Source organism: Anolis carolinensis, chromosome 5 (genome assembly GCF_035594765.1).
Source record: "Anolis carolinensis isolate JA03-04 chromosome 5, rAnoCar3.1.pri, whole genome shotgun sequence".
Taxonomy (NCBI): Eukaryota; Metazoa; Chordata; class Lepidosauria; order Squamata; family Dactyloidae; genus Anolis; species Anolis carolinensis.
The window spans coordinates 121,237,297-121,248,944 of record NC_085845.1 but is presented as its reverse complement, the minus strand read 5'-3'; the positions used below and the strand labels follow the sequence as shown (position 1 = coordinate 121,248,944).

The following is an 11,648-nucleotide window of genomic DNA, read 5'->3' as shown; positions in this document are numbered from 1 at the left end:
ATACGTATTTGTTTTACTTCTAAGCCTGTACCTACAAGAAAATGTTTAATGACACACCAAGCACATGCATACCACATAGTTGACCCAAGCCCCTGGCCTGTTACCGGGGCAATCGCTGCCCTACTAATAACCTCAGGGCTGGCTGTCTGATTTCACTTTAATAATCTTATTTTAATAAACCTCGGACTTGTTGTCTTATTTTTAACAATAATTCAACGATGACGAGACATTATTCGAGAGGGCACATTTCAAGGTCACCATACAACCCCTGTACAAAAGGGCCTGCGATACGGAATAATTTTATTTATTACATCAGAAGTATTTTTCTTCATTGGGTTCTTTTGAGCTTTTTATCACTCAAGCCTGGCCCCAACCCCTGAATTAGGGGGATGCTGACCACCCAGCGGAGTCAGCCCACTAAACCCATTTGAAGTCCCACTTCTAAATACAGCAGTACTACTTGCATCAGGCGTCACCGTAACATGGGCCCACCACTCAATTATAGAAAAGGTACGAAAAGAGACATCACAAGCACTAGCACTAACAGTATTACTCGGACTCTATTTTACAGCCCTACAAGCCATAGAATATTACGAAGCACCGTTTGCAATCTCAGACAGTGTGTACGGCACAACCTTTTTGTAGCAACAGGGTTTCATGGCCTTCATGTTATCATCGGCACTTTGTTCTTAACTGTCTGCTTTATCCGACAAACTTATTACCACTTTACAGCAGAACACCACTTCGGATTTGAAGCCGCTGCATGATACTGGCACTTCGTAGACGTGGTTTGACTGTTCCTTTACGTCTCAATTTACTGATGAGGATCCTATTCTTTTAGTATAAAAAGTATAAATGACTTCCAATCATTAGGCCTTGATTAAATTTAAGAAAGAATAATGAACTTGTCATCAATAATTTTAATTACAATAATTATTTCAATTATCTTAATTATTATTAGCTTCTGACTGCCCCAACTTAACTCAGATACAGAAAAACTCTCCCCATACGAATGCGGATTCGACCCACTAGGGAATGCCCGCCTTCCATTTTCACTACGATTTTTTCTAGTAGCAATTCTGTTCCTCCTATTTGATCTAGAAATTGCCTTGCTTTTGCCCCTACCATGAGCTATTAACCTAAACTCCCCACTTCAAACCTCAATACTTACATTGGCCATTTTAGTACTACTAACACTGGGCCTAATTTATGAGTGACTACAAGGCGGCCTAGAATGAGCGGAGTTGGGTGTTAGTTTAAATAAAACAACTAATTTCGACTTAGTAAAATCGTATTAAACTACGAACACCCTTATGACCCCAACTAACCTTTTAATATACTCAACCTTTTCACTTAGCATTTTTGGTTTGTCCATGCATCGCTCCCACCTAGTTTCAGCCCTTCTATGTATTGAAGGTATAATACTAGCACTATTCATTACCTCAGCTACACTTCTTTCAACCACACAAACAACCTCATTAGCCACAACCCCAATTATTCTACTTACATTTTCTGCCTGCGAAGCAGGCACCGGTCTGGCATTACTTGTAGCAACTGCCCGAACACACGGAAATGATCACCTACAAAACTTAAACCTACTACAATGTTAAAAATTATACTACCAACAATATTACTTACCCCAACAGCCTTCATTATTAAACCAAACATTCTATTTTCCTCCTACCTCTTGTTCTCTTTACTAATTGCACTAACTAGCCTAAGCTGACTTAGTTGCCCAACAACAGGACCCCAGTACTACACCGACCTTATAATAGTCGACCGAATTTCAGCCCCACTATTAACACTCACCTGTTGACTTCTTCCACTAATAGTAATAGCAAGTCAAAACCACCTCAACCAAGAACCCCTGCACCAAAAACGAACCTTCTTAATCTCAATTTCCATTTTACAGGCCCTTCTCATTTTTACCTTTTCAACCACCAACTTAATTTTATTTTATATTATGTTCGAAGCCACTTTAATTCCAACCCTGGTAGTAATTACCCGATGGGGAAATCAAGCCGAACGACTAACAGCTGGCACTTACTTTTTATTCTACACCCTGGCAAGCTCCCTACCGCTCTTAATTGCCATTCTATTTATTAACTTCAAAAATAATCTTTCATCCATTATCGTTTTACAAATAATCCAACCCCAAATAACAGAAACCACATCAAACAGTCTACTATGACTAGCCTGCTTACTAGCATTTATGGTAAAAATACCACTTTACGGACTCCACCTATGACTACCAAAAGCCCACGTAGAGGCGCCCATTGCAGGGTCCATAGTCTTAGCTGCTATTCTACTTAAGCTAGGGGGATATGGTATTATCCGAATAACAACAATTTTGCACCCCTTAACCTTAAACCTGTTGTATCCATTTTTAATCTTATCCTTGTGAGGGGTTGTTATAACAAGCTCCATCTGCATACGACAAACAGACCTAAAATCCCTGATTGCCTACTCCTCCGTTAGCCATATGGGCTTGGTAATTTCTGCCTGTCTAATCCAAACACCATGAGCTAACACAGGCGCCATACTACTAATAACTGCACACGGATTAACCTCTTCAATACTCTTCTGCTTAGCTAATACTAACTACGAACGAACCCACAGCCGTACTATAGTATTAGCACGGGGCCTACAATTAATTTTTCCACTCATAACAACCTGATGACTGATAGCAAACCTCACAAATATAGCACTCCCCCCATCAATTAATCTAATAGGAGAACTACTAATTATTACCTCCCTATTTAACTGGTCTATAACTACAATGATCTTAACAGGAACAGGAACACTAATTACAGCAATCTATTCCCTAAACATATTCTTAACAACACAACGCAATAAACTTCCAAACCACCTGATGGCCAACACCCCCAACCACACACGAGAACACCTTTTAATAATTTTACATGCAGCCCCCCTACTTCTACTTATTATTAACCCAGCTCTAATTTAAAATTTAATGTTATTATAGTTTAACAAAAACATTAGGATGTGAACCTAAAAACAGAAGTTTAACCCTTCTTAAAAACCAAGAGGTGCTTTGAACACTAAGAACTGCTAATTCTTTTTACTGAAGTTAGACCCTACAGACCTCTTACTTTTAAAGGATAGTAGTAATCCATTGGTCTTAGGAACCAAAAACCTAGGTGCAACCCCAAGTAAAAGTATATGCACAACATTATCTTTTACTCCTCAATAATATCTGCACTTTTTATTCTTATTCTGCCTGCCGTAAAATCAACACTAAACACCCCCAACCCCAAACAAAATAAAACAAGCCGTACAATTAGCCTTTATAATTAGCCTAATTCCTCTTCTTCTTTTTATTGAAGCAACCCTAACAAACTTTTCACTATTATCAATTAATAACTTCAATATTAAACTTAGATTTATACTAGACAACTACTCACTAATATTTATCCCTATTGCCCTATTTGTAACGTGATCAATCCTAGAGTTCTCCCTCTGATATATAGCACTAGATCCCCACATTACCCGGTTCTTTAAATATCTCCTCACTTTTTTACTAGCAATACTAACCCTTGTTACTGCAAACAACCTATTCCAGTTCTTTATCGGATGAGAGGGCGTTGGAATTATATCATTTTTATTAATTGGCTGATGATTTTCTCGAGCAGACGCAAACTCATCTGCTCTACAAGCAATTATTTATAACCGGATTGGTGACATTGGACTGATCCTAATAATTAGCTGATCTGCTATAAACTTATCAACCTGACAAATCAATGACCTATTTTCATTAAATATAAACCATGTGATTCCGTCAATTGGCCTTATTCTTGCAGCAACGGGCAAATCTGCTCAATTTGGACTACATCCATGACTTCCAGCGGCAATAGAAGGCCCAACCCCCCTATCAGCTTTATTACACTCAAGCACAATGGTTGTAGCAGGTATTTTTTTACTAATTCGATTACATCCAACCCTAGAAAAACATCAACTACTCTTAACTGTGTGCCTCTGCCTAGGGGCCATTACCACCGTATTCACCGCAACCTGCGCCCTAACACAAAATGATATTAAAAAAATTATTGCCTTTTCCACCTCAAGCCAGCTGGGCCTAATAATAGTAACAATTGGACTCAACCAACCACAACTTGCCTTCTTCCATATTAGTACACACGCCTTTTTTAAGGCCATGTTATTTTTATGTTCGGGATCTATTATTCATAGCCTAGCAGACGAACAAGATATCCGAATAATGGGCGGAGTCAAAAATTATTTACCAATTACATCATCCTGCCTCACAATCGGAAACTTGGCACTAATAGGTATGCCTTTCCTTTCGGGCTTTTACTCAAAAGATACCATTATTGAAACAATGAATAACTCCCATTTAAACGCCTGAGCCCTATCCATAACCATCTTGGCCACCATACTTACAGCAGCCTACAGTTTATGAATATTTTTTTATGTACAAATAAACTCACCCCGACACAAAGCCCTATCCCCAATTAATGAAAACAATAAAACACTAATTAATCCAATTATACGATCAGCCCTAGGAAGCTTAGTAGCAGGACTACTAATTATATCAACCACTATTCCCTCTAAAACATTATTAATAACAATACCAACAATAACAAAGCTACTAGCACTAATTATTACTATCTTAGGCATTATCATTACAATAGACATTATAAATTGAACTACAACACTCTCCATAAAAAACCCCAATTTCAACTTCTATTTATCTAACCAACTAATATTTTTTAATACATTCCACCGATCACTACCAATAAAAGCCCTAAAACTTAGCCAAAACACAGCAACAATAACAAATGATCTTCTATGATTAGAAAAGGCTGGCCCAAAGGGGATAACAATAATACAGCTCCCTATAACAAACTTAGCATCATCACAAAAGAGCCTAATAAAAAACTACCTTACAACATTTATCCTTACAACCTTGCTAACTATAATTTTATTAGCCTAACAACCCGTAAACTACCACGAGACACCCCACGAGTTAACTCTAACACCACAAATAATGTTAACAACAAACCCCACCCACAAATGACTAAACCAGCCCCGCCCGCCCCATACAACAAATAAACCCCCTCAAAATCCCCACGAACTACATTAAAACCAGAAGACTCACTTCCAACCACACCAAAATTATTTTAAAAAGAGTCACCTCCAAACACTACCAAAAACCCCACTAAAAAAACCAAGATAGCCAATAAAATAAGCCCCAACCGACAGATCCCAAATAGCCTCTGGAGCTAGTCATATTGGGACTGCAAGTGCTATATTAAATGACAGTTGTGTTGTTGGTGTAAATGTATAGGGTAGAAGCCCTAGTATGTTTAGTGAGGATAGGAGTATTATTAGGGTTAAAAGTGGAGCAGTTCATTTATGGCCCGGTAGGTTAATAGGAAGTATAAGTTGTTGAGAAAATAGTTTTATTGATCATTCAAGTAGGGCCGATAGTCGGTTTAACACCAGTCGGTTGTTTTTTATTACAATAAGCAAGGTTGGAAAAATAGTAGCAATAAAAATTAGTGGAACGTCTAAGATGGTTGGAATAGAAAATTGATCAAAAAAGCTTAGTATCATGGTCAGTTTCAGGGTTGAGGGGTTGGTTTTTTTATTTCTTTTGTTTCAGTTGTGTTGGGGAATAGGGGCTTAAGGGCTTTATTAAACAAAATAAGTATTAGGAAAAGTCAGACTAGAAAAAAGATTATAAGTCATGGGGAGGGGTTTAGTTGTGGCATTCTATAAGGGGGCTGGTTGGCCCCATCTCTAGCTTAAAAGGCTAGTGCTATTAAAGCTTCTTAGAGATGAGGTTAATAGGGCGGTAGTTCAGCTTTCAAAAGCGTTTAGGGGTACTGATTCTACAACAATTGGTATAAAGCTGTGGTTTGACCCGCAGATTTCAGAGCACTGACCATAAAATATTCCTGGGTGGGAGGTGATAAAGGTTATTTGGTTAAGTCGTCCTGGGATGGCGTCAGTTTTAATCCCAAGGGCAGGCACAGCTCATGAGTGAAGAACATCTTGTGCTGAAATTAGTATTCGAATTGGTGATTCTATTGGAATTACTATTCGATTGTCAACTTCTAGTAGTCGAGTGGCCCCTTTGTCTAGGTCTGTAGTTGGTAGTATGTAGGAGTCAAATTCTAGGTCTTGGTAATCTGTATATTCATAGCTTCAGTATCATTGATGTCCCATGGTTTTAATTGTTAAATGGGGGTTGTTGATTTCGTCTATTAGATAGAGAATTCGAAGGGATGGGAGGGCAATTAGGATTAAAATAATAGCTGGTAAGATTGTTCAAATTATTTCAACTTCTTGTGCATCTATGGTGTTAGTGTGAGTTAGGGTTGTTGTTATTATGGTTGTGATGGTGTATAGGACTAAAGCACTAATTAGTAGGCTTGCTCAAATAATTCGATTTCCCCGTTACCCGTTATTAATTCGTTATTTTCGTTTGTTTTGAAGCAATATACGACCTTGAATGTCCACACGTCTGGATATTGCGGTTTCGAATCGCGAGAGGCCGTTTTTCGTTATGTCGTCGTTTTTTTCGTTAGGAAAAAACAGCTTTTGCAAATCACCCAAACTCCCACCATTCAGGCCCTTTCCTTTTGCCCCTCAGCAAAAGGGGCGTCACGGGCTCAGCCAATGGGAGGGGGCGAGGGGGAAGGAGGCCGAGGAGGAGGAGGAAGACGGAGGGGGGAAATGGCCGCCGCCGCCTCGCCTCAGCTCAGGCCTGGTGTCTCTCTGTGAGGCGGGAAGGCGGCGGATGGAGCCGGGAATGGAGAGACTGAGAGAGATAGAGAGGGGCCCGGCGGTGAGGTTTTGACGTCTGTGCGAAGCTAGGCAAGTGGGGTTTATATATCTGTGGAAGGTCCAGGGTGGGAGAAAGAACTCTTGTCTGTGGGAGGCAAGTGTGAATGTTGCAATTGGTCACCTTGATTAGCATTGAATAGCCTTGCAGCTTCAAAGCCTGGCTGCTTCCTACCTGGGGGAATCCTTTGTTGGGAGGTATTAGCTGGCCCTGATTGTTTCCTGTCTGGAATTCCCATTTTCTGGGTGTTGTTCTTTTACTGTCCTGATTTTAGCTTTTCTGTAGATAAAAATGCATATAAAATTGATTCTATAGGGAGGATAAATGATTGGATTTCAACTCCTACAGTTTGGCTTTCTCTGCCAATAATGGTACCCATCTTGGATATTGTAAGGGATTTATTATTATTATTATTATTATTATTATTATTATTATTATTATTATTAGACCTTACTCCCAGGAAGGTGCCTTCGCTGTGGCTCCTAACTTATCTATCTATCTACCTTTCCACATATTCTCCACATTGTGTGTATGTGTATGTATATTATATATACATGAGCCCCGATGGCGAAGTGTGTTAAAGCACTGAGCTGCTGAACTTGCAGACCGAAAGGTCCCAGGTTCAAATCCCGGGAGCAGAGTGAGTGCCCGCTGTTAGCTCCAGCTTCTGCCAACCTAGCAGCTTGAAAACATGCCAATGTGAGTAGATCAATAGGTACCGCTCTGGCGGGAAGGTAATGGCACTCCATGTAGTCATGCCGGCCACATGACCTTGGAGGTGTCTATGGACAACACTGGCTCTTGGGCTTAGAAATGGAGATGAGCACCAACCCCCAGAGTCAGACATGACTGAATTTAATGTCAAGGGATACCTTTACCTTTACCTATACACACACACACACAAACACACACACACATATGCAGGGACTATATATATATACACAGTATATATCACACACACACCAATTTAACAAAGTTTCAGCCACAGAAACAAAGTTTCTGAAGTAGAACAATGACTTTCACAGTAAAGACAACCCAATTTAACAGGAAATAATACTTTCAAACCAGGAACAGATTTCTGCAATTAATAAAAATGGTTTATTATAAAAGCTATGAAAATTCGCCAAAAATCAGAGGATAAGGGAAACGTTCCAAATTTTGGTGAGCTATCAGTGTTAAATGTGTTCTACCACTGTACCAAGTTTGAAGAAGATCACTAAAAAATGAGGGTGGGAGAGTCCTGTAAAGTCCTCTCCCTCTGTGCTGTTTTTGGGAATTGCGCATGCGCGTCCGCCATTAACGAATTAATTTAGAAAATAACGAATTTTCGTTAATTTCGAATTTTTTGGGGGGAAAAATTCGGAAATACCTTCAAAAACGAAACGCTGCCCCCCTCTACTTTTGCAACGAGTTTAGAATCAAATTTTTCGTGGATCGATCAAGCCTACTAATTAGAAACACAATTATCAGGGCGTGGTCATGAAAGTGTAGTAGTTCTTCTATGATTGGTGAGGCTGCATCTTGAAATCCAAGTTGTGAGGGGTGTGCCATTAAAACCTATAGGGCATTATTCTATAATTTAGCTCTGACAGGGCCATGTAATAGTTTTACTAAGGTTTTATAAGAAAGAGATACTATGGAAGTATGGTTGGCTTGAAACTAGCTTAAGGGGTTTGATTCCTTCCTTTCTTGAAGATTGAACAAAGGTCGGTTCTTCATATGTGTGGTAAGGGGGAGGGCATCCGTGTAGTCATTCTAAGTTTGTACTTGCTAGCTCTAATGAGCAGATTTCACGTTTAGATGCAAAAGCTTCTCAAATAATAAATATTATTATAATTACAGCCACCAGAGAGATTAAGGATCCGATTGAGGAGATTGCATTTCATAGGGTGTAGGCATCTGGGTAGTCAGAGTAGTGTTGTGGTATTCCGGCTAGTCCTAGGAAGTGTTGTGGAAAGAATGTTAAGTTTACTCCTGCAAATATTACTCCAAATTGGGCTTTTGTTCATGCTTGGTGAAGAGAAAATCCTGAAAATAGTGGAAATCAGTGAACAAATCCGCCCATGATGGCAAACACAGCTCCTATTGATAAAACATAGTGGAAATGGGCAACAACATAATAAGTATCATGTAAAACAATGTCTAGGGATGAGTTAGCTAGGACAATGCCGGTAAGTCCGCCCACTGTAAATAAAAAAATAAAGCCAAGTGCTCATAATATTGCTGCGTCTCATTTAATTATTCCCCCATGAAGTGTTGCTAATCAGCTAAATACTTTAACCCCTGTTGGAATTGCAATAATTATTGTGGCGGATGTAAAGTATGCTCGAGTATCTACGTCTATTCCAACTGTAAATATGTGGTGGGCTCAAACAATAAAACCTAGGAAGCCAATTGATATTATTGCCCATACCATGCCCATATAGCCAAACGGCTCTTATTTACCGGCATAATATGTCTCAATGTGGGAAATTATTCCAAAGCCCGGTAAGATTAAAATATAAACTTCGGGATGTCCAAAAAATCAAAAAAGGTGTTGATAAAGCACTGGGTCCCCTCCTCCGGCAGGGTCAAAAAATGATGTATTTAGGTTACGATCTGTTAAAAGTATAGTAATTCCGGCAGCCAGAACAGGTAAAGAGAGTAGAAGAAGTACGGCTGTAATTAAAACTGATCAAACGAACAGGGGTGTTTGGTACTGGGTTATGGTGGAAGGTTTTATGTTAATACATGTGGTAATAAAATTAATAGCACCTAAAATAGATGAAACACCTGCTAGGTGTAAAGAAAAAATAGTCAGGTCTACTGAGGCTCCGGCATGTGCGAGGTTACTTGCTAGTGGTGGATATACTGTTCATCCGGTACCGGCTCCGGCCTCAACTCCGGAAGATGCAAGAAGAAGAAGAAATGATGGTGGTAGTAGTCAAAAGCTCATGTTATTTATTCGTGGAAATGCCATATCCGGGGCCCCAATTATTAATGGTACCAGTCAGTTGCCAAAGCCCCCAATTATAACAGGCATAACCATAAAAAAGATTATCACGAAAGCGTGGGCTGTAACAATGACGTTATAAATTTGGTCATCCCCAAGTAAAGTCCCCGGCTGGCTTAGCTCCGCTCGAATAAGGAGGCTTAGGGCGGTGCCAACTATGCCGGCCCAGGCACCAAAAATTAGGTATAGGGTGCCAATATCTTTATGGTTAGTTGAAAAAAAATCAACGATTAAGGAACACAGGTAAAGTGGCCGAATGTTAGGCAGTAGGCTGTAGTCCTATTTACATTGGTTTAATTCCTTTCTTTATCAAGCCCCGAAGTGTTTTCACGTCAAAATGCAAGTTTGAAGAGGAGCCCTAAAGGCTCCGGGGCTTCTCCCGTTTCCCCCCCCAAAAAAACGGGAGAAGCGAATAGAAGCCCGCTGGTTTGGGTAATTAGCTGTTAATTAATTTGTTGTGGGATCGAGGCCCGCCTATTCAGGGAGGCTTTAGCTTAATAAAAGTGCTTGAGTTGCATTCAGGAGATGTGTAATAATGTTTCACAAGTCTTGCAAAAACTAGGGGGGTCTCACCTCTATTTTGAGCTTTGAAGGCTCTTGGTTTAGTTAATCCTAAGTTTTTATAATAAAATTAGTGGGGTTATAGGGAGTAAAAAAAATAGAAATTGTGGCAGGGATGGTAATAAATATAGTAAGTGTGTTTGGGTAAAATCGTCATTTAAACTTTGTCTGGGTTGTATTAGGGGATAGTGTAAGTGTGGTTGTATAGGTTAATCGTAAGTAGAAAAATAGGCTTAGTAGGGAGGATGCGGCTATCATGATGATTAATAAGTTAAAGTTTTGTAAAATTAGTTCTTCTATAATGAGCCATTTTGGGACAAATCCTGTTAGTGGGGGTAGGCCCCCTAAGGAAAGGAGAGAGAGTAATATAATAATTGTAAGTGTTGGGGAGAGTGTTCAGGTGGATGTTGTGTCTTCGATTGTTTTAGATTTTGAAATAATAAGAGAAAGAAAAACTGAAGTTGTTATAATAAGATAAATTAGTAGGTTCATAATTAGAATGTTTGTTATAATTGAAGAGATTGTAGCCATTCAGCCCAGATGTGCGATTGATGAATATGCTATGATTTCTCGGGTTTGTGTTTGGTTTAGTCCACCTCATCCGCCAATTAGTGAAGATAGAAGTCCTATTAGTAGAAAAACTGAGGTGGATAAGTTGTTCATGGTTAGGAAAATGAGCGATATTGGGGCAATTTTTTGTCACGTGGTGATAATGAAAGCCGTGGTTATAGTTGACCCCTGGATTACTTCTGGCAGTCAGAAGTGTAGTGGGGCTAGTCCAAGTTTTATGGCTAGTGCTATGGTTAGTAAAACATATGAGGGGGGGGGGGTTAGTGCTTGTGTAATATCCCATGAGCCTGTATTTCAAGCATTTGTAATGCTTGAAAATAGAATTAATGCGGAGGCTGCGGCCTGAGTTAGGAAATATTTTGTGGCTGCTTCTGTAGATCGTGGATGATGTATTGTTGAAATAATTGGAATAATTGCTAAGGTGTTTAATTCTAAGCCCACTCAGGCCATAAGTCAGTGGTAGCTATAATAGTGCCTGTTGCTAGGCTTGATAAAATGATTATATAAATGGTTGGGCTCATTAGTATAGGAAGGGTTTAAACCAACATTTTTGGGGTATGGGCCCAATAGCTTATTTAGCGACTTTACTACAAAATAGTATAAGGAAATACAAATGATTTTGAGTTTTTAGGTGCAGGTTCAAGTCCTGGTTTTCTAGGAAATGAGAGGGTTTAAGTCTCTGTTATTAACTCTATC

At 39.4% G+C, this 11,648-nt stretch overlaps 5 pseudogenes; 2 read left to right on the top strand and 3 right to left on the bottom strand.

Annotated features, from left to right (window-relative positions):
* Positions 1–388: 388 nt before the first annotated feature.
* LOC107983303 (NADH-ubiquinone oxidoreductase chain 4-like) lies at positions 389–3,113 on the top strand (annotated as a pseudogene).
* Positions 3,114–3,262: 149 nt separating this feature from the next.
* Positions 3,263–5,157, top strand: LOC134299564 (NADH-ubiquinone oxidoreductase chain 5-like; annotated as a pseudogene).
* Positions 5,158–5,551: 394 nt separating this feature from the next.
* Positions 5,552–8,380, bottom strand: LOC134299424 (cytochrome c oxidase subunit 2-like; annotated as a pseudogene).
* Positions 8,381–8,447: 67 nt separating this feature from the next.
* On the bottom strand, positions 8,448–10,100 carry LOC134299563 (cytochrome c oxidase subunit 1-like; annotated as a pseudogene).
* LOC134299423 (NADH-ubiquinone oxidoreductase chain 2-like) lies at positions 10,066–11,402 on the bottom strand (annotated as a pseudogene).
* Positions 11,403–11,648: the final 246 nt, after the last annotated feature.